The following is an 18,900-nucleotide window of genomic DNA, read 5'->3' as shown; positions in this document are numbered from 1 at the left end:
GAGCAGGAGAAAAGGGGGGTACAGAACTCAAATTCTGGTAAAATACCAGAATAATTGTCTGATTGAGACTGGAGGAACCCCAGAAGGCATGGCCCCCAGACTCTCTGTCAACCAAGAACTAAAATCATTCCCGAGGTCAACTCTTCAAACAAAGATTAGACTGGACTATGCGACATAAAATGATACTTATGAAGTGTGTGCTTCTTAGCTCAAGTAGATATATGAGACTAAATGGGCAGCTTCTGTCTGAAGGTGAGACGAGAAGGCAGAGAGGTTCAGGAACTGGTTGAATGGACACGGGAAATCAGGGATGGAAAGGAGGAATGTGCTGTCACAGTATACAGAGAGCAATTAGGGTCACATAACAATGTATGTATAAATTTTTGTATGAGATACTAACCTGAATTGTAAACTTTCACTTAAAGTACAATAGAATAAAATCTAAAAAAAAATCAAGTCACACAAAAATAAATAAATAAAAAGAATGAACCTGCTATTTGAACAAGCTGGTGTGCATAATGTCACTGAATTGTACATGTGAAGAATGCTTAAGTGGCAAATGTTTTATTACATATGTGTTTATTTACCGTAATAATAATAATAACTTGTATCAGAATGATTCCATCTACAATTGATCATGGGAATGAAGCAGGACAGGGCAGCATTTTTGTTCCATTGTGTATGGGGTTGCCATGAGTTGGGGGCTGAATAACAACAGCAACGTTTGCTCAGCCTTGTTAGTAGACTAAAATCCACTGAATTGCACATCTTAAAAAGGTGAATGTAATGGATGTGAGTTGTATCCAATTTTAAAAAATCAAAGCAGTGAATTACCCCCTGGTAGGGAATGAGGAGAAAGCTGAAGGGAGGGTCACAGAGTGCTCCTAAGAAACTTGTGATGTTCTGTTTTTAACATGGGAAGTAAGTACAGAAGTGCTCATTTTATTGTTGTTATTTCAACTGTACACATATGCTTTATACAGCCTTCAGTGTGTATGATAAACTTCACAATGAAAAGTTAAAATTTAATTATTTAAAAACCTAAATCAAAAAATAAATTATGGAAGTTAGATTGCAGAATCATCTACTTGATATTTCTGATAAACTTCTCAAACTTAAAGTATCCCAGACTGAATTCCTGATCTTCCTCTGAACCTATGGCTTCCCTCAAACGTCCCAAGCTCAGGTGATAGTAGTAATTGCATCTCTCCATTTGTTCAGGCCAAAACCCTTGGAGTCACTTGGACTCCTCTCTTTCTTTCATACCCCATGTCCAGTAAAGCTCAGGAGGTGAAGAAGCACTCACTCTCTTGCATTGTTGGGGGAAGTATAAATTGGTATATTTCTAGATAGTTATTTTCAAATTTTAAATGTGCCCATTTTCCTATAAATTCTACTCTTAGGAATTGATTGGTCCTAGGTAAGTGATCAAGCAAATGGGCAGAAATGTATGAATGAGGAGGCTTATAAAAATAGCAATAGCACAGAGTGATTGAAAGCAGAGTCTGTTGTCTCCCCAACTTGGAGGGTCAGTTCAGAATTGGGACATCCTCAGGTGCTAGAGGGGCTAGAAAGGCCTTGGGTCATATGGCTGAAGACTAGCCAAAATCTAGGCATAAATAAAGAACAATTGCCAGATGATGGGAAATTTGACAATGCCTATGAGTGGTGGTTGCACAACATGATTAATGTAATTGGTCTCACTAAATCGTACACCTGAAGAGTGGTGAATTGGCAAATATTGTGTTACATATGTTTTAACAACAAATAATAATAATAATAAATTGCTAGTGAAACAGAAGCCAGAGATCAGGCAGAGAGTCAGAAACCAGAAAATAAACAGCACAGAGGAAAGCAAGCTGTGGAGCCATGGGATGCCAGGAAAGAACCAGAAACAAGTCTAGACGCAGGAAACCCAGAGAAAAGGCAAAATTCAGCAAAACTGAATAACTGAGAAATCTATCTACCCCCATCCTAGGTCTTCTTTAGTTCTGTAGAGTAAATCTAAATCTAACTCCAATATAATTAATCTGTAGGTAGGAAAGCATGATCAGAAGACTGCTCAAAGGATGCTGGGAGTGGGTGGTGAGCAATCTTTGGCCATTAGATCCTGGTACCGTCCCACCCCTGCTTGAGATTTTTATGTTTTTCCTGTGTGAGTATGTGGGAGAAGAAAGAGGAGAATAGTATATTTTGATACAGAAAGAAATCAACAACCAACCCGTTGCCATCGACTCGATTCCCACTCATAGCAATCCTATAGGACAGAGTACAACTGCCCCATAAAGTTTCCAGGGAGCTCCTGGTGAATTTGAACTACTGACCTTTTGGTGAGTAGCCGTAGCCCTTAACCACTACATTACCAGGGATTCCAATACAGAAAGAAACATTGGAAATTGTCTCAAGCAAACCCGACAGTTTAAAAAAAAGAAACAAAGGGTTATAGATACTAAAAGTCACTTAGCCTCTTAGAAAACCAGAATCATGGGCTTTGGATTATTTTTTTCAGGGCTCCACAAAACCATGGTACCTTCTACTGAACATTAATCCCACAAGGAACTGCCATGTATGGACTCTGTGGAAGGGGTGTGAGTTTTGAATCTGCCTTGACTGAGTGATTTTAGCAGTTGACTATAAGCTGAGGGCAGTGGTGGTTCAGTGGTAAAATTCTCATCTTCCACACAGAAGACCCAGGTTTGATTCCTGGCCAATGCAACTCATTCACAGCCTCCACCCATCTATCAGTGGAGGCTTGCATGTTGCTACGATGCTTAACAGTTTTCAGTAGATCTTCCAGACTAAGACAGACTAGGAAGAAAGGTCTGGTGATCTACTTCCAAAAATCAGCCAATGAAAATCCTACAGATCACAACAGTCCAATCCCCAGTTGATCATGAGGATGGTGCAGGACTGGGCAGCATTCAGTTCCATTGTGCCTGGGGTCTCCATGAGTCATTTCAACAGCAGCCAACAATGACAATAAGCTGGGTAGCAGGAACCTTGAAAAGTGTTTCAGTCATAACATCTAGCCAGTAGTTCTTGGATGGATTCGTGGAAAAATCTTGGGCCTAGTACCCAAAAAGTGCAGGATCCCAGTTGAAGGCTCTGCCATGGACTGGCTCAAGGAGGTGGAAGTTTATGAACATTCCTGCACCTCAGCTGTCTGTTTTATAAAGCAGTGAATAATAATAATACCACCTGTCAGGGCTCTAGTGAGAATACAATTAGATGTTGTTTGTAAAGTGCCTGTCCCTTCATAGAACCCAATCATATCTGCCAGGGTCAAATTACCCAATAAACCTTCCTACAGAATCAAAGCCTCTTTTCAAATTTACAATCCCTAACAGGTGCAGATGACCCAGCAAACAAGGTAAGCACAGGCTTACTTGTGCTTACTAACTAATCTGTAGTGAACAATTCCACGTTTTTCACCACATTATGTGCCTATTGGATAATCTGTGGCTGATATCAGCCTACTTCTCTCTTCTCGTGCTCTCTCTACAGAGAACAAAGATTGGCAGACAGCCTAAAACAGTGTTTGTTCCAATTGTGTGGCTAGAGAGACAAAAAGTGCTTGTCAGTTTGACCTGAACTATTTCATCTGTTTCCCACTTGCTAATATAATTTACTGCCACCAGGTGGTGGTAAATGTGTATTCAAACTGTCAGGTGAAGGAGAAACACAATTGTGAAAGATAAATTTTCAGTTGTGTAAAATAAAATCCATTTGAACTGGATAATGCGTTATAATATACAGTAATACAGTTCCATATATATTCTAAAATAGATAGCCCAGCTAAAAACTCAATAGTCTTTCTAAGCTTGTGTTTAGTATATTAATTCTAAATCCAGCTTTTTTTCCTATGTAAAAAAAATTCAGCAGCAAAAGCCTCTAGTTAATGTCCTTTCAGTCCCTAATTTTTTCTTCCAGTTGGTGCATTAGCCTCTCTTTTCACTGTTCCCTGCCTTGATCTTCATGAGCAGAGCTCTTCGATTCATATACCATCCTCTGATTATCTGGAAAAAAAAGCTCTAGTTTTATATTCACTCAACTTTAAGTAATAGAAAATAGCTCCCACAATTGATGTTTACATTTCCAAATTGCAGACAAGAAATAAAGCACGAGCTATGAATGTTCACGTTGATTCATCATCTCCCATCTGGAAGCATGTATAGTAGAGTGGTTAGAAGGAAGGCCACAGAGCCACACTTGCTGTGCTTGTACCCCAACTCTGCCACCTACTAGCTTATGAAACTAGTCAGACAAGTTACTTAACTTCCCACTGTATCTATTCATTCATCTGAAAAAAGAAGACAATCAAGTGCCTAGCTCAGAAGGTTGTTGTGAGTTCTAAGTGATGTAGCACATGCCCACATGAGGAAGAAAGGAGTTCTGATGGGAACATAGATAAGAGCAAATGATCAATCCACTCTTCTGTTACAGACACTTTTGAATCAATTACACACTTTACCAACCTGTGGAAACAAATCAAAAGGAAGACATTTATTCATGGACATGAAAGTGAGGCACTGTTACCTTATGGGTAACATATGGGTGCGTGGAAAGAATCCTTTATGATCAGTTATTTGAGAAGGGAAATGGCCAAGTTTGGTTCATGGATAGGTCATTTTTGTATGTGGGTGTAAGCCCAAAATAGATGACTACTGATCTACAGCCTCACACAGAGTATAATACCCAGTCCCCTTGCCTCAATTCAGGACATCTCGGAAGCGCCATCCCAACTCTAGGGTTCTCCAAAGGATAGGCCAACGCCTCTGTTGCAACTGCGTCAGAGCTCCAGGTCTCCCCATGCCCAATCATACACCTTTCCTTACACAGGTGTTGCTTCTAAGAGCACTCCCCAATAAAACTCAATACAAATCTTCTCATAGGAGACCTTCGCACAGCTTTGTTTCCTGATAATCTGACCAACAACCTAGAGTTTTGAACAGAGGAATGACATGATCTGTTTTAGGCTGTAAAAAATAACCCTCTGTCATGTTGAGAATGGACTGAAGGAGAGCAAGAACAAAAGCAAGGAGATTAAATTATCTAAACCCCTTGACCCTGGTGGTGGAAAGAGACAAACATATTTTTCAGGTAGAGTGGACAAGATCAGATGTGAGTTGTAAGATAAAGAAGAGTCAAGGACAACACATTGGTTGTTGGTCTAAGCCACTCAAAGTTTTCAGGAGGAGCCATTTTGGATGTGGGTAAAGGACCAGGTGCTTAATTTAAGACATATCTTGTTTGAAATGCCTATCTGACATCCAAGTGGAGATGTTGAGTAGGCAGGTCTATGGTTCAGAAGAATAGTACAGGCTAGAGATGTAAAATCAGGAGTCATCTATAGACATGTGGTGTTTACAGACAGAGGCTAGATGAAGTCACACAGAGCATAATAGTAGGTAGAAAGCGAAGGGGCTGAGAGAGATAAAGCTCTTTGACTTTGGCCTATCTATACTCACCCACTCACTGTCCTGTATACAATAATTACGAAACCACAAAGCTTTTATTAAAAATTCTGAGTCTGTGACCTTATTTTACAAACCAGTCACAGGATCTGAAATGACTGATCAAAACCCTAAGAAGGTAAGGGGATTGAGGATGAGAAGTTGATGAGCACACAAGATTCCTTGATGTTATACTTTTTGCCTTCCTCACTCACTGGGTCGGAATGAGTCTGCTAGTTCAGTTTTTCAGTTCAAAAGTCAGAATCTTCAGTTCAGACCTTTGCTTATTTATCTGTTATCTTTCTAGTTTGTGTAATACTGCTGTTGTTGTTAGGGGCCTGCAAGTCATTTCTGACTTATAGCAACCCTATGTACAACAGAACCAAACACAGCCCGGTCCTGTGCCATCCTCACAATCGTTGCTATGTTTGAGCCCGCAGTTGCAGCCACTGTGTCAATCCATCTCATTGAGGATATCCCTCTTTTTCACTGACCCTCTACTTTACCAAGCATGATGTCCTTCTCCAGGGACTGATCCCTCCTGATAACATGTCCAAAGTATGTGAGATGAAGCCTCTCCATCCTTGCTTCTAAGGAGTATTCTGGTTGTACTTTTTCCAAGGCAGATTTGTTTGTTCTTTTGGCAATTCATGGTATATTCAATATTTTTCACCAACACCACAATTCAAAGGCATCATTTCTTCTTTGGTCTTCCTTATTCATTGTCCCTGGACAACAGGAAAACTAGGGTATGAAGAGAAAGGGGGAAAGTGCTGACACATGGCAAGGATTGCAACTGATATCACTGTCTTAGTCACCTACTGCTGCTATAACAGAAATACCACAAGTGGATGGCTTTAACAGAAGTTTATTTTCTCACATTATAGTAGGCTAGAAGTCCAAATTCAGGGCATCAGCTCCAGGGGAAGCCTTTCTTTCTTTGTCGGCTCTGGAGGAAGTTCCTTGTCATCAATCTTCCCCTGGTCTAGGAGCTTCTCTGCACAGGAACCCTGAGTCCAAAGGATGCACTCTGGCCCCGGTGCAGCTTTCTTGATGGTATGAGGTCCCTCACTCTCTGCTCACTTCCCTTTCCTTTTATCTCTTGTAAGATAAAAGGTGGTACAGACCGCACCCCAGGGAAACTCCCTTTATATTGGATCAGGGATGTGACCTGAATAAGGGTGTTACATCCCACCCTAATCTTCTTTAACATAATCTAATCTTGCTTCATTAGCCACAGGCAGAGATTAGGATTTACAGCACAAAGAAAAATTACAATCACAAAGTGGGACAACCACAAAATACTGTGAATCATGGCCTAAACAGATTGGCACATATTTTGGGGGGACACAATTCAATCCATGACAGTCACAAAACTATTTGTGTTAGATTTTTGAATGAGAAACTAATTTGCACTGTAAACTTTCACCTAAAGCGCAATAAAAAAAAAAAAAAAGCTTCTTTATTAAATCTTGAATTACCCTAATTAGAGTATGCCCTCTCTTTCTTCCAGGGGCTTGGAATAATACACCCAGAACATGCTTCATTTCCTCTGATTGAGTCCCAATTTGAGGAGAAAGTGAGACTCACCACACAAAAATCTATAGGGGCTTCAAAGCCATATCAACTCCTCAAGACAGCCTGGAGAAAACCCTACCAGAGTAGCTAGAAATGCCCATTGCAAGTCCCCAGATTATACCATAGTCTTGCACTCAGAACAACAGCAAAGATATCTTAAATCAGGTGAGATTCTCCTTCAACTTTATGCTCAACATCACCAAACCACACTTCTTTCAAGTCTGAGTGTCCTGACCTCACAAATCTTTAAATTGCCTCCATAGCAGACCAAGCATTTCAGGTACTTTTTACTAAAATACCCTCACCCAAGGTGAGCTCAGTTTATAAAAACGGTAACCGGAAATTGATCAAAATATGATCCTACTCTCCTCAGAGACTTTCTGGAGTGCACTAGGCCAGAGGCCAGGGAAATTGTATCTAAAATAAAGAACCTGACCTGGCAAATTGCACCAAGTGCATACTGAAATGTAAGGCTGGAAGCATCACTTTTCTAACTTGTGCTTGAAACTTTACTCAAGTGCTGTGAATATGTGTTTCTAGCCATAAAGACTAGTGACTGGCTATATATATGTGTAAAAATAACAGAATTAAACTATTTCTTAAAAAGTACTCCTCTTTTTCACCAGATTTATTAATGTTTAATTCACATTTCATACAATTCACCTATTTAAAGTATACAATTTAGTGGTTTTAACACATTCACAGAGTTGTGCAGCCATCCCCACAATCTATTTTTAGAACATTTCTATCACTCCAAAACAAAACCTGTACCCATTAGCAGTAACTTTCCCTTTATCCCCCATCTTCCCAGATCTAAGAAACTAGTAATCTACTTTCACTATATATAGATTTGCCTATTCTGGACATTTCATAAACAGATAGTCCCCCACCCACAATGGGTTCCATTCTGATGACTTTATCGTAAGTCAGTTCTGACATAAGTTGAATACCTCTTTTTTGTTTATTTTCATTATTATTGCCTTTTTAATATCAGTATCTTTATAAATATTATTTTTTTCTTTGGGGGATGTAAACATCACATATAAACTTACAGATATATTTTAATACATATATACATTCATAAAAAATACACAAATCAAAAATTCATTCTGATGATGAAGAAGATGATGTTGCCATTTTGTCAGCTGTGGTAATACCTCCACTTGTGGAAGGTTCTGGATCATCTGGATTATCCCTGGGAGTAGGGATAGTGTTTCTAGTCAGAAAATTAGTGAGAGTTGTCTGTGTGGTCCTTTTTTCCATATGTTTCGCAGTAAAATCTCACTGCTTCCCAAATCTGCCTATCACTTTAGCACAGCAATCAGCATTTGGGTCCATGTTTTCAAGCAACTGAAGCCCCTGATTTAGTTTAGGAAAAACTTCAGCCAATTATTTCACTGTATAATTTTTTGACTTCTCTCCTTCCTCTTCATTATTATTTTTTTCTTCTTCAGCACTTCTTTCCTATTCAAAATCCATTAAGTCCTGATCTGTCAGTTCCTCTTCTTCATGATCCATGAGCTGTTCCACACTGGCGATATCAACTTCTAAATTCAGCTTTCCAGTCATATGGACAATTTTTCCACTCATCTCTTCCATCATATTATCCTGATCAAATGCTTGGTGTGTGTACACATAACTCAGCAATTTTTCCCAAATCCCCTACACGAACTTTCCCATAACTTCCTCCAGGAAGATGCAATGATCTGGATACATTGAAGAATATTATAATTCTTCCAGAAATTGCATAATTTTACCATACTTCCATCTGTTGCAACTATTGCGTGAGCGAACATAGTCCATAGGTAGTACACCTTGAAAGTGGCGATTGCACCTTGATCGATAGGCTGAATCACAGCTGCTATATTGGGAGGTAGATACACCGCTTTCACGTCTTCATTTAGGATGTCCTGGGGCAGTATTGGAAATCCTGGTGGCGTAGTGGTTAAAATCTACTTCTGCTTACCAAAAGGTGGGCAGTTCGAATCCACCAGGCCCTCCTTGGAAACTCTATGGGGCAGTTCTGCTCTGTCCTATAGGGTTGCTATGAGTCGGGATTGATGCGACCGCAAGGGGTTTAGTTTTTGGGGGGCATTATCAAGTAGCAGCAGAATCTTGAAAGGAATGTTTTTTTCAAGGCAGTAGGCGCACACTTCTGGGCTGAAACAATTTAAAAATCAGTCTTGTAATAAGACAGTCAGCATCCAGGCTTTGGGGTTTCTTCTGTGGTAGACCGGCAGCTTATCTTTGTCAATGTTTTTGAATGCTCAGGGGTTTTCAGAACAGTCAACAAGAAAAGGTTTTAGTTTAAATCCAGCAGTATTGCCTCCAAGCGGCTGCGTGATTCTGTCTTTAAATGCCTTGAAACTAAGCATCGACTTTGCCCCTTTGTAAATATAGGTCCTTTCTGGCATCCTTTTCCAAAACATACCTGTTTCACCCATGTTGAAAATCTGCTCTGGTAGATATTCTTCATCTTGTATTATCTTGTCCAGCTCATCTTGAACTTTTTGGCAGCGTCAGCATCGATGCTTCCTGCTTCTCCAGTTATGCATATTTCATGTAAGCCAAATCTGTGTTTGAATCAATGAAATCAGACCCTCAGTGGCATTAAAGTACTTGCAGTAGTCTTCTTGCTGTTCCTTCAGCTTTTCAAAAAGGCTGTATGCTTTCGTTTGAATCAGCAGTAAACTCATAGGAATCTTCTTCTGGATTTGATCTTCTATCCAAATGATCAACAGCTTCTCCATCTTGTGGATTGACCCTTTCCTCTTCTTTGTTAAAATTGTCGATTTTATGCCAATCGCTCCTTTTACTGCCTCCAAAATCCTATTCTTATCCTTAATGATTGTCGAAATGATTAAATGATAATTTCAATTCTCACAGAGTAATATATTGAGTTCAGTAAACACTCCATAGACGTTACATAGATGAAAAGTCAAATATTCTTATCAGCGAAAGTTAAGTTTATATTAAAGACTATCAAAGTTTCCCCTCCTCTATTCGACATTATCCCTGCTCTGCCACGAGTCCTTCACTTAGTGTCTTATATAGTTTGTCTTTTAAAGCATATCACTTCTTTTTAGAACATTAGGTAATGAGATTGCACTAGATAACTTTATTATTTTCTCTCTTTAGCTATTTCTAGAGGAAGATTTCCAGTTAGATCAGAAGATGTTTCTCCCACATGACTTCGGTTTCCATGGAGAGAGATTTGGACAAGGCAATTGGCTAGATGGACACTAGAATTTATTTGCCTTTTTCCTAACTGCTTGGAGGAATATGGTATGTATAAAATTTTGTTTGTGCAAAGCCACCAGACTCTAGGGGCAAACTATAGATCTCACTTCCTTTTCCAGCTCAACTCCTATGCAAGTAGACTCCCCCTGCTCCATCCCACTTGTGATGCCCTGCCATACTGATTGTTGGGATGGGGTAACTTGTTGTTAGTGGGTGTAATAGGTGGGATTATAAGGCCATCCCCAAACTCTGGTACCACCTTACTGAAATAAATTGAAACAAAATGCTGGTTTTGCTATTTAAGTATGGTTTTAACCTACTGGATGGGGCATTTCTAAACCACCCTATCACTTGTTTTATTTAATGTAATAGAATGGTTATTTTGGAAAGAAAAGTAAATTGCACAGAGTTCAGCTGTATTGTCAGAAATAGAAATGCACAAACCTGACAGCTGATACCTGAATAAATCCTTATGGAGTAAATCACATGTCCTCGCATATATCCACTCAATCATTGTCAAAAAGACTCCTGGTTTATACTCCTCCCCCAGCCCTCCATACAATACATCTGGTTTGGCACATACATTTCTTCCTTGCACAGATGATTTACATTAATCACTGACATGAAAAATGTCTTACAACTTTGGTTTGTTACCTATCCATCTTATAGATCATAATGCTGCTTCTATGTAATCTTCAACACATTTCAAACTAAAAATAATTTATCTTTTTTTCAGGTATCCAGGTATGACTTACAGATACACCTTCTAGTTCCTAGCCCTTCTTTTTTTATTCTTAACCAAGTTATATTTCTTATTCCTAACTTTCCCCTCTGACTTTTAAATAGTATTCCATTGTCCTAATTCAATCAACTGATGAAGTCAACTAAAGTGTGATAGATTTAATAGTAAATTATTAAATCCTTTAGGTTCCATTGCAGTCCATTAACTTTCATTTTATCAGAAGTTAGGATAGTAATATTTCCACATTTGTAGATTCAGCTACATTCATTCTATTTTCCCCTCTGTTGAAATATGAATGTTTACTCCTGGGAAACTACATAGCAGAAAGGCAGTAAAATGCAAAAAAAAAAATCACTTTAATTCTAGTTGTTAATCTGTCTGTTTCCATTAAATCCAATAAAATTAAGTATTCCTAAAAATAAAAAATTGAAACTAAAAAGAAGTCTTGATATGTATTCTTTTTGGTAATGGGGGCAAGTTCATAAAATTTTAATTTTAAGTAGTAGAACAATATTTAAAATAGAATAATTGAATTGGTTTTTTGTTTAGGTCTATTAAAGACCTTAAGCATAATCTAATCCAGCCCCTTCATTTTAATGATTAGAAACAAAAAACCCAATTCAGTTTTAATCTTCACTTAAGGATCTTTTGGAAGCTGGAGCATTTCTGGACTTACAGCAGTGGTGAGCCTCTTTCAAAGAGGCTTTGTGGTTGAACATTCTGTTTTTTGATTGAATAAAGCAGCATTGATTCAGTTTCTATTCTTGGTGAAATGTCACCAACAACATCACCATCACCATTCTACCACTTCCACCATCACCACTACCTCTACCACCACCACTACCTCCACCATCACCACTTCCACCAACACCACTACCACCATTACCACCACCACCATCATCATCAAACTTAGAGTGCCTAACTCCTGGAGGCTCACAATCAGAGAGGATGGGCTTAAGTCCCAAGGAAGCCTAAAAGAAGATAAGCATGTGTTGCCTGTTTTATGTATATATGGACTGAATCTATGGAGCCAGTGGTCCCATTGCAATTTCAAGAATGGAAAGATCAGAACTGAAACTTTGACTTCTAAGCAGGGCTCATTTAGGCTGAAGTAAACCTAATGATTATCATCTATAATATATTTTTTATCTAATTCTAGGGTTAAGCAGCATCCCACAACCTTTTTCAGAGCACTTACCACCTCTTTTTTTCTCAGGCTGTAGATGAGGGGGTTCATCATGGGAGTGAGGATGGCATCAAGCATAAAGAGAATGTGGTCAAGCTTGGTGCTGTGGTAAGAACTAGGCCTCATGTAGACCAGCATGGCCAAACCAAAGTAGAGGCTCACAACAGTCAGATGGTAGAAGCAGGTGGTCAGGGCTTTGTTCCTGCCCTCAGGGGAGTTCATACGTAGGACAGTAAGAAAGATAAGAGCATAAGACGACAGGATAAGGGACAAGGGCATGAGGAGCATCACAATGCTTGTTACCACCACCGCCTTCTCATAGGCAGAGATGTCCTCACAGGCCAACTTTAGGATGGCCATGACCTCACAGAGGAAGTGGGAAATCTCTCTGGAACCACAGGTGGGGAAATGCATGGCATAGGCCCTGTGTGCCAGTGATGTAAGGGCACCCCCAGTCTAGGAGAAGGCAGCCATCTACAGACAGACTCTCTGGTTCATGATGAGGGCATATCTTAGAGGGTTGCAGATGGCCACATACCAGTCATAAGACATAAAGGTGATTAGGATCATTCAGCCATTCCTAGAGTCAGAAAGAAGAAGATCTGAGTCCCACAGGCCATCCGTGAGATGTTTTTCCTTCACGAGAAGTCATGTGCCATCTTGGGTACAGTGCTAGAGATTAATGTCAGGTCCATGAGAACTAGCTGGCTGAGCAGGAAGTACATGGGTGTGTGGAGGTGAGAATCCACCCAGATCAGGAGAATGAGGATGGAGTTTACAGTGAGAGTCACGGTGTAAATCAGGAGGATGGCAGAGACAAGGAAATCGATATGTTTCATACCAGGGAAGAGGTCCAAGAGGATGAAATCCATATTCAAAGATTCATTCTTTTTATCCATTCCTTGTTAGATACAAGGAATCAACCCTGGGGAAAAAAAGGCTTAGTTGAAGAAGTCACAATGATTTACTGAATTATGTTCCCCAAGCTCCTTCCCTTAATCAGCGTCAGCAGAATGTGATAGTTCTGCAAATGACAGAATTTTAGCTAATTTCATGGCTAATCAGGATATCTTGTGTCCCCACCCATCCTTTTTACTCCCAGTCAGAACAGTTAATGTCCAGCCTGCTTCTAGTAGTAGTAGCCCAGAGCCAATACTACCACCTCCCCTCCTACCCACCTCATTGCTCAGGGACCATTCTCCCCTGTCTCCCTCACGCTCTCTAACTTTCCTGCTTGAACCTTTAAAAAGCTTATTATGTTTGCTCCATACTCATCAATCACACATTTTTTTTCCATCCCACCATGTGGCCATGAACTGTGCTAGGTCTTGAGGAGACAAAGTTGAATCAAGTATAGTCTCTGATGACAAAGACTTTTAACCTATTAAAGAAAGTGACCAGTGAAAGATACATATGAGAAAATTTCAAAAATGTTATAATAGAAGAATATCTACGTCCAAGGGAGATGCAAAAGAATATACATGCACAAGGGAGATGCAAAATATTTTTCATTTTCAAAAGCTAGAGGGATTCCATGGTGGCAAAGGCCTAACTTTACACAGCCCTTTTTGTGACTGAAGCATACAATCTAAGACTTAGCATCACAGAATTGTAGGCTTTTTAAGAGGAAAGGCAACTCAGATATCATCTAGCCTAGAGAGATTACATGACTTGTGCAAGGTCACATCACTACTTAATGTTGAAGAGAAATGTCTAAATCTCATGTCCTAGCAATTTTTCAAATTACAGCTCACTCTTGGGTCCTCATTAAGTATATTCCTAGTAGCATTTTCTTGAATAGCTCCTTGTATTATTCTATGTTTTACTAATTAGTGTAATGCTAACTCCTGTAATAAATAGACTCTGAATTCTCAGTGGCTTTAGATAATGGAAGTGCATTTCTCATCAGATAAAGTTCAAAATAGACGTTGCTGATAGGCAGGCAGCTCTCCTTTGAGCAACATTTCAGGGACTTTGTTATAGTTTATATGCTGATTCTTATCATCTACAACATACCCTAAATATTAATATGTTTCACTTTTATATATTTATAAATTTCATTGAGGCATAAAACTTTTAAAAATGTCTCCTCTTTTAAAAGATATTCACATTCAGTCCTTAAGCCTTGAATGAAGATCTCTAAATATACATGTCATCAGTATACTTGGGGATGTATCCAGGTCTCCATTGATTGAGAGTTTTGATTATCATCCTGTCTATAATTGTCAGGCAAAAGAGACATTTCAGTTGGGCTGCAAGGTAGTGTGACCAGCAAAGCCAGAATGAAAAAAATCAGTCATCAAACTACAGACTGGGAGAATATCTTTGGAAACCACATATCCAATAAGAATCTAACAACCAAAATATATACAAAATTCAACAACTTAACAACAAAAAGACAAATAACCCAGTCATAAAATGGGCAAAGGACTTAGACATTTCACCAGAGAGGAAATTCAAATGGCCACCAAACACATGAAAAGATGCTCAACATCCTTACATCAGAGAGATGCAAATCAAAACCACAATGAAATACCATTTCACTCCCACTAGGATGGCTAAGATTAAAAAAAAAAATCAGAAAATAACAAATATTGGTGAGGATGTTGGGAAATTAGAATACTTATCCATCAATGGTGGGAATGCGAAATGGTATAGCCGCTGTCGAAAACAGTGTGATGGTTCCTCAAAAAACTAAAAATAGAACAACCATATGACTCAGCAATTCCACTCCTAGGTGTATACACAAAACACTTGAAATCAGAGACTCAAATAGAGACTTGTACATCAATGTTTACCTAAATGCTCATCAACAGATGAATGAATAAACAAAATGTGGCACATATATACAATGGACTACTACTCAGCCAGTATGAGAAATAAAGTTGTGATACATGCTACAATATGGATGGAGTTTGAAAAATCAGTCGTGATGATTGCATTTTATGGTCGAGTTTGCTACTTGATTTAGAAGTGGTTTACATTTCAATTTGGTCTATAACTTTTCCTTTTTGATGTCTGAACCCTTCTATTGTCACATGTATAGACTCAGATCATTGCTTCCACAGCTTGCAGCCTAAACACAGAGTGGTGAACAGATTCTGAGTGCCAGTGTACACACCCTTAGTGTTTTCTGCCAAGTTCACTTGCTAGTGAATACTTTGGAGGATGACGAGATGGGAGACATTCATCCTGAGATCTGTCCCATTATCAACATTGCCTTATTGGTGAATTACTTTCTCTCCATCCAGGAAGGGCCTGGTGCCCTCTTGTCTAATACGCTCTCCCTGATTAAACCCCTCTCAGCAAAGGATTTGATAAATGGATGATCTATGACTTAACAGACTGCCCCCTAGGAGAAGTCACTGACCTCCGCAGGGAATAACAGGAGTCAAACACCCAGGCCTCTGATGGAGACGCTGCTGGCCATGGGAACCAACTGGCAGAGAAGCAGAGTGTGTGGACATTCCTGGTACCCCTCCAAGCACTCAGTAAAATCACTAACTCCTTCTGTCGTTTATCCTGTCTTTCTTCCTTCATTTATTTAATTTCCTTTATCCACACATCTATTTGCTTCAAGTCCACACATATTTAAAGTCACAAGTTTAGTTTCCAAGGAGCATCACAATCTTGTTTTTTCTTCTTTAAATATTTACTCTTTAACTCACCCATTCTTCTCTGCTTCCCTTTTGTAATTAACCACCAACTTGGATACATCTGTTTTCTATATTTCTTTACAGGCTACCCTCCCCCACAAATTCTCTTACACATAGTGTCTCCCTTGAAATAAAATTCTGATTTTTCTGATGGTTGCCAGAAGGAGAGGAAAGCATATTTGGATAAAAAAATATATTAACAATTTACAAAGAGATGGGCTTGGTTATTTCCTGTGTAGTTACTGACTAACCAGTGATGATGGATGAAGCACTACTTCCTTTACAGAACATTACGTGGTTAGACCAAAACGAAACCCATTGCTGTCAAGTTGATTCTGACTCATAGCAACCTATAGGACAGAGTAGAACTGCCCCATAGGGTTTCCAAGGAGTGGCTGGTGGATTCGAACTGCCAATCTTGTGGTCAGCAGCCAAGCTCTTAACCACATACATAGTTAGAGGAGCCCACAGTTTACAGCAACTCCTGCTTTTTTGTTTGTTTGTTTTTTAATAAAGTGTTCTAAATGTTATCACTTCCAGGAAATTTCTTTTGATATATCACTTTTGATTCCATTCATCAGTAGGAAAGGGAGAACAAGGTTTGGTTCTTTTCTCTCGCTCAAAAGCAGGTATTTTAACAGGCAACTCACAAAGATATCAAAACATGTTGTAGAACTTAATCTAAAAGTATGAGTTTGTGAAACATTTTTTTAACCTAGTCAAAAGACTAGGCTTATGTCTTCACTAAAATGAAACTGCTCACAATATGTATTAAATACAATCAAGGTAAATGGTAGGTCACAAAGGAAACATTTCCCTTTATTTTTCCATCTTACCTCAGTTTTCTAGTTGAATCTCTGAATGTGTTGTTTGACAACCCTATGTATTTCTTTGCTTTTGTCCATTTTCTTGGGATGATCAAGCCAGGCAGACAGAACTGACAATTTCTTGTTGTCATCTTTACAAGAAAACCCAGAAATAGTTAGGTGGTTCAAGAAGTTCTCTCTGGTTTTGGACTTCAAATACCCAATAAGAATATTCATTTCTCTATGTGCAGTTCTCTGCAATGACAAGAAGCATCATCCACACTTTCTATGCTGTCTTTTCCTGAGGGTCCTAGTGAGAGCCCTCACTGGGGCAGTGTAGATTCTTCTGTAAGCCTGGCTGTCTGCCCCTGGCTCTACTCTGAATGAGTTGCACAAGGGAGCTGTAATGGCTCTGTAATTGAAATTCATGTGGCTCTGCTTTGAGATTGAAACAACAAATTGTATTTGTTCTGTATTAAAAGTTTACAAAAATACTTTCATCTACTTCTTCTCACATAATCTTTGGGAGTACAATGTGAGGTAGAGACTATTTGGTATTACCTCAAAATTATGTACAGTAAGAATGATATTCAGAAATCACACAGCTACTAAGAGTCAAGATTGTGACCTGTACTCTCTGCTCCAGATTGCAGATGACCTCTGCTTTGCCCTTCAAAGAGCCCCTGATGGATTTATGCCATTTCCAAAATAACCAATGGAAAAATGAAAACTCTCATCTGCCTTCCACCTACTTCTACTCAACCCCAAAGATAGTCCTAGGTTGGAAAATATTAGTTTCTGAAGAGATGGTTTATTTGATTGATCAGATTCTACATGTTTGAGTGAGTGTATGTATGTGTAACTGTGTGTGTGCATGCGTGTGCACTCGTGCATGTACAAATAAATCCATTAACTGGGTGCATATAGTTTCTTTCACATACATTTTCAATCAAAACACCTTCAAGTGTGTGCAAGGTTAACACACATGAAATAAACTTGAGGGATTAGTTAGAACCCTCGTGAGTTGAGCAAGCATTGCAACAGTTGTCAAATACTTGATTTTGCCAGAATAAATGAAAATATGACCCACGTGGAAAGTCTAAAGAATGCATATCATTCTACTTGGAGGAGATTACTTAGTTCAAATCCTCAACAATCACGTCTGGTTCCCCACACATAGCTTGTCTTCAGTTTTGGCTGAGTTGATAATCTATTTCAGCTCTCCTCTGATATGTCTCATTCTATTTAGGGCAGGGATATAACAACACCACAAATAATAGTACCTAACATTTGTACAGTATATTCTAAGTTCTTGGCACTCTACAGAGTTCTCTGTATGTTATCTCCTTTAATCCTCACAATTTCATAGCAACTCCATGAGTTGTTCTATCACTTAAAAGATTTAAGCAGCTTCATGCATGATGAAAAACAAAACTGACTTCTCTAATGCCTATTACCACCAATGACCAATGATTACAAGGATGCCTCATAGAACCACTGCCTCATAGAACCAAAGCCTCATAGAACCACAGGTCCCTTTTGTGTTCCTTCTAAGTGAGAGATGTTGAAACTTTGTCCACATAAAAAAAAAAGTATATACTTTATGTATACTAAGGGAATAGATATATTAACATCCCCATAAGGACAGTAGCTTGCTGTCTTTGTCTCTAATGTAACTACAGGACTTAGTACAGGATTGAAGGTCAGATGCAAGGCCTGTAGGGCATGGTTTAGAGCCCTTTCTACTGGCGTACCTGAGATCTCCCCACAAAAAAACCATGCCAGAACCATGTCTCCCCCAAACTTAAATTAACTGGACTCTGGAGCTGGAGCTGGTTTCTGTGAAATTCATCTCTAAAGAAATGTAAAACACCTTTCCATGTACTTGGTTGTCTTTCCACTGGCTACTCTGAACTTTCTCCCCAAGGACAGTGGAACTATTTTCAGATGTTCTCATAACTTGTGGTCTCAGCCCATTTTTTTTTTCTTTGACTGAATTCTCAGAAAAAATGATCAGCTTTATTTAGATCATTCCATCATCCATATTATCCACTTCACAAATGGGAATCAATGTTTCATGCTGGGAGGTGTTCAGTACAACATCCATCTCCTGCTCATTTATCATGATTTCTTATACAACTGGCGGCACCTTTAAGAAATTTCCAAACAAAAAGCAACACTTTTTGTTTTTTAAAGATGTTTGCAACAGATGGTGGATGTGGGGGAAGGTGGAAAGGAG

The 18,900-nt window shown here is 39.0% G+C and overlaps 1 pseudogene; it reads right to left on the bottom strand.

Moving 5' to 3' along the window:
- Positions 1-12,130: 12,130 nt before the first annotated feature.
- Positions 12,131-13,098, bottom strand: LOC101355300 (olfactory receptor 2T11-like; annotated as a pseudogene).
- Positions 13,099-18,900: the final 5,802 nt, after the last annotated feature.

The sequence above is a fragment of the Trichechus manatus genome, unplaced genomic scaffold (assembly GCF_000243295.1).
Source record: "Trichechus manatus latirostris isolate Lorelei unplaced genomic scaffold, TriManLat1.0 scaffold00181, whole genome shotgun sequence".
Classification (NCBI taxonomy): Eukaryota; Metazoa; Chordata; class Mammalia; order Sirenia; family Trichechidae; genus Trichechus; species Trichechus manatus.
Note: the sequence above shows the minus strand (reverse complement) of the source record. Positions and strands in the feature narration are given on the sequence as shown.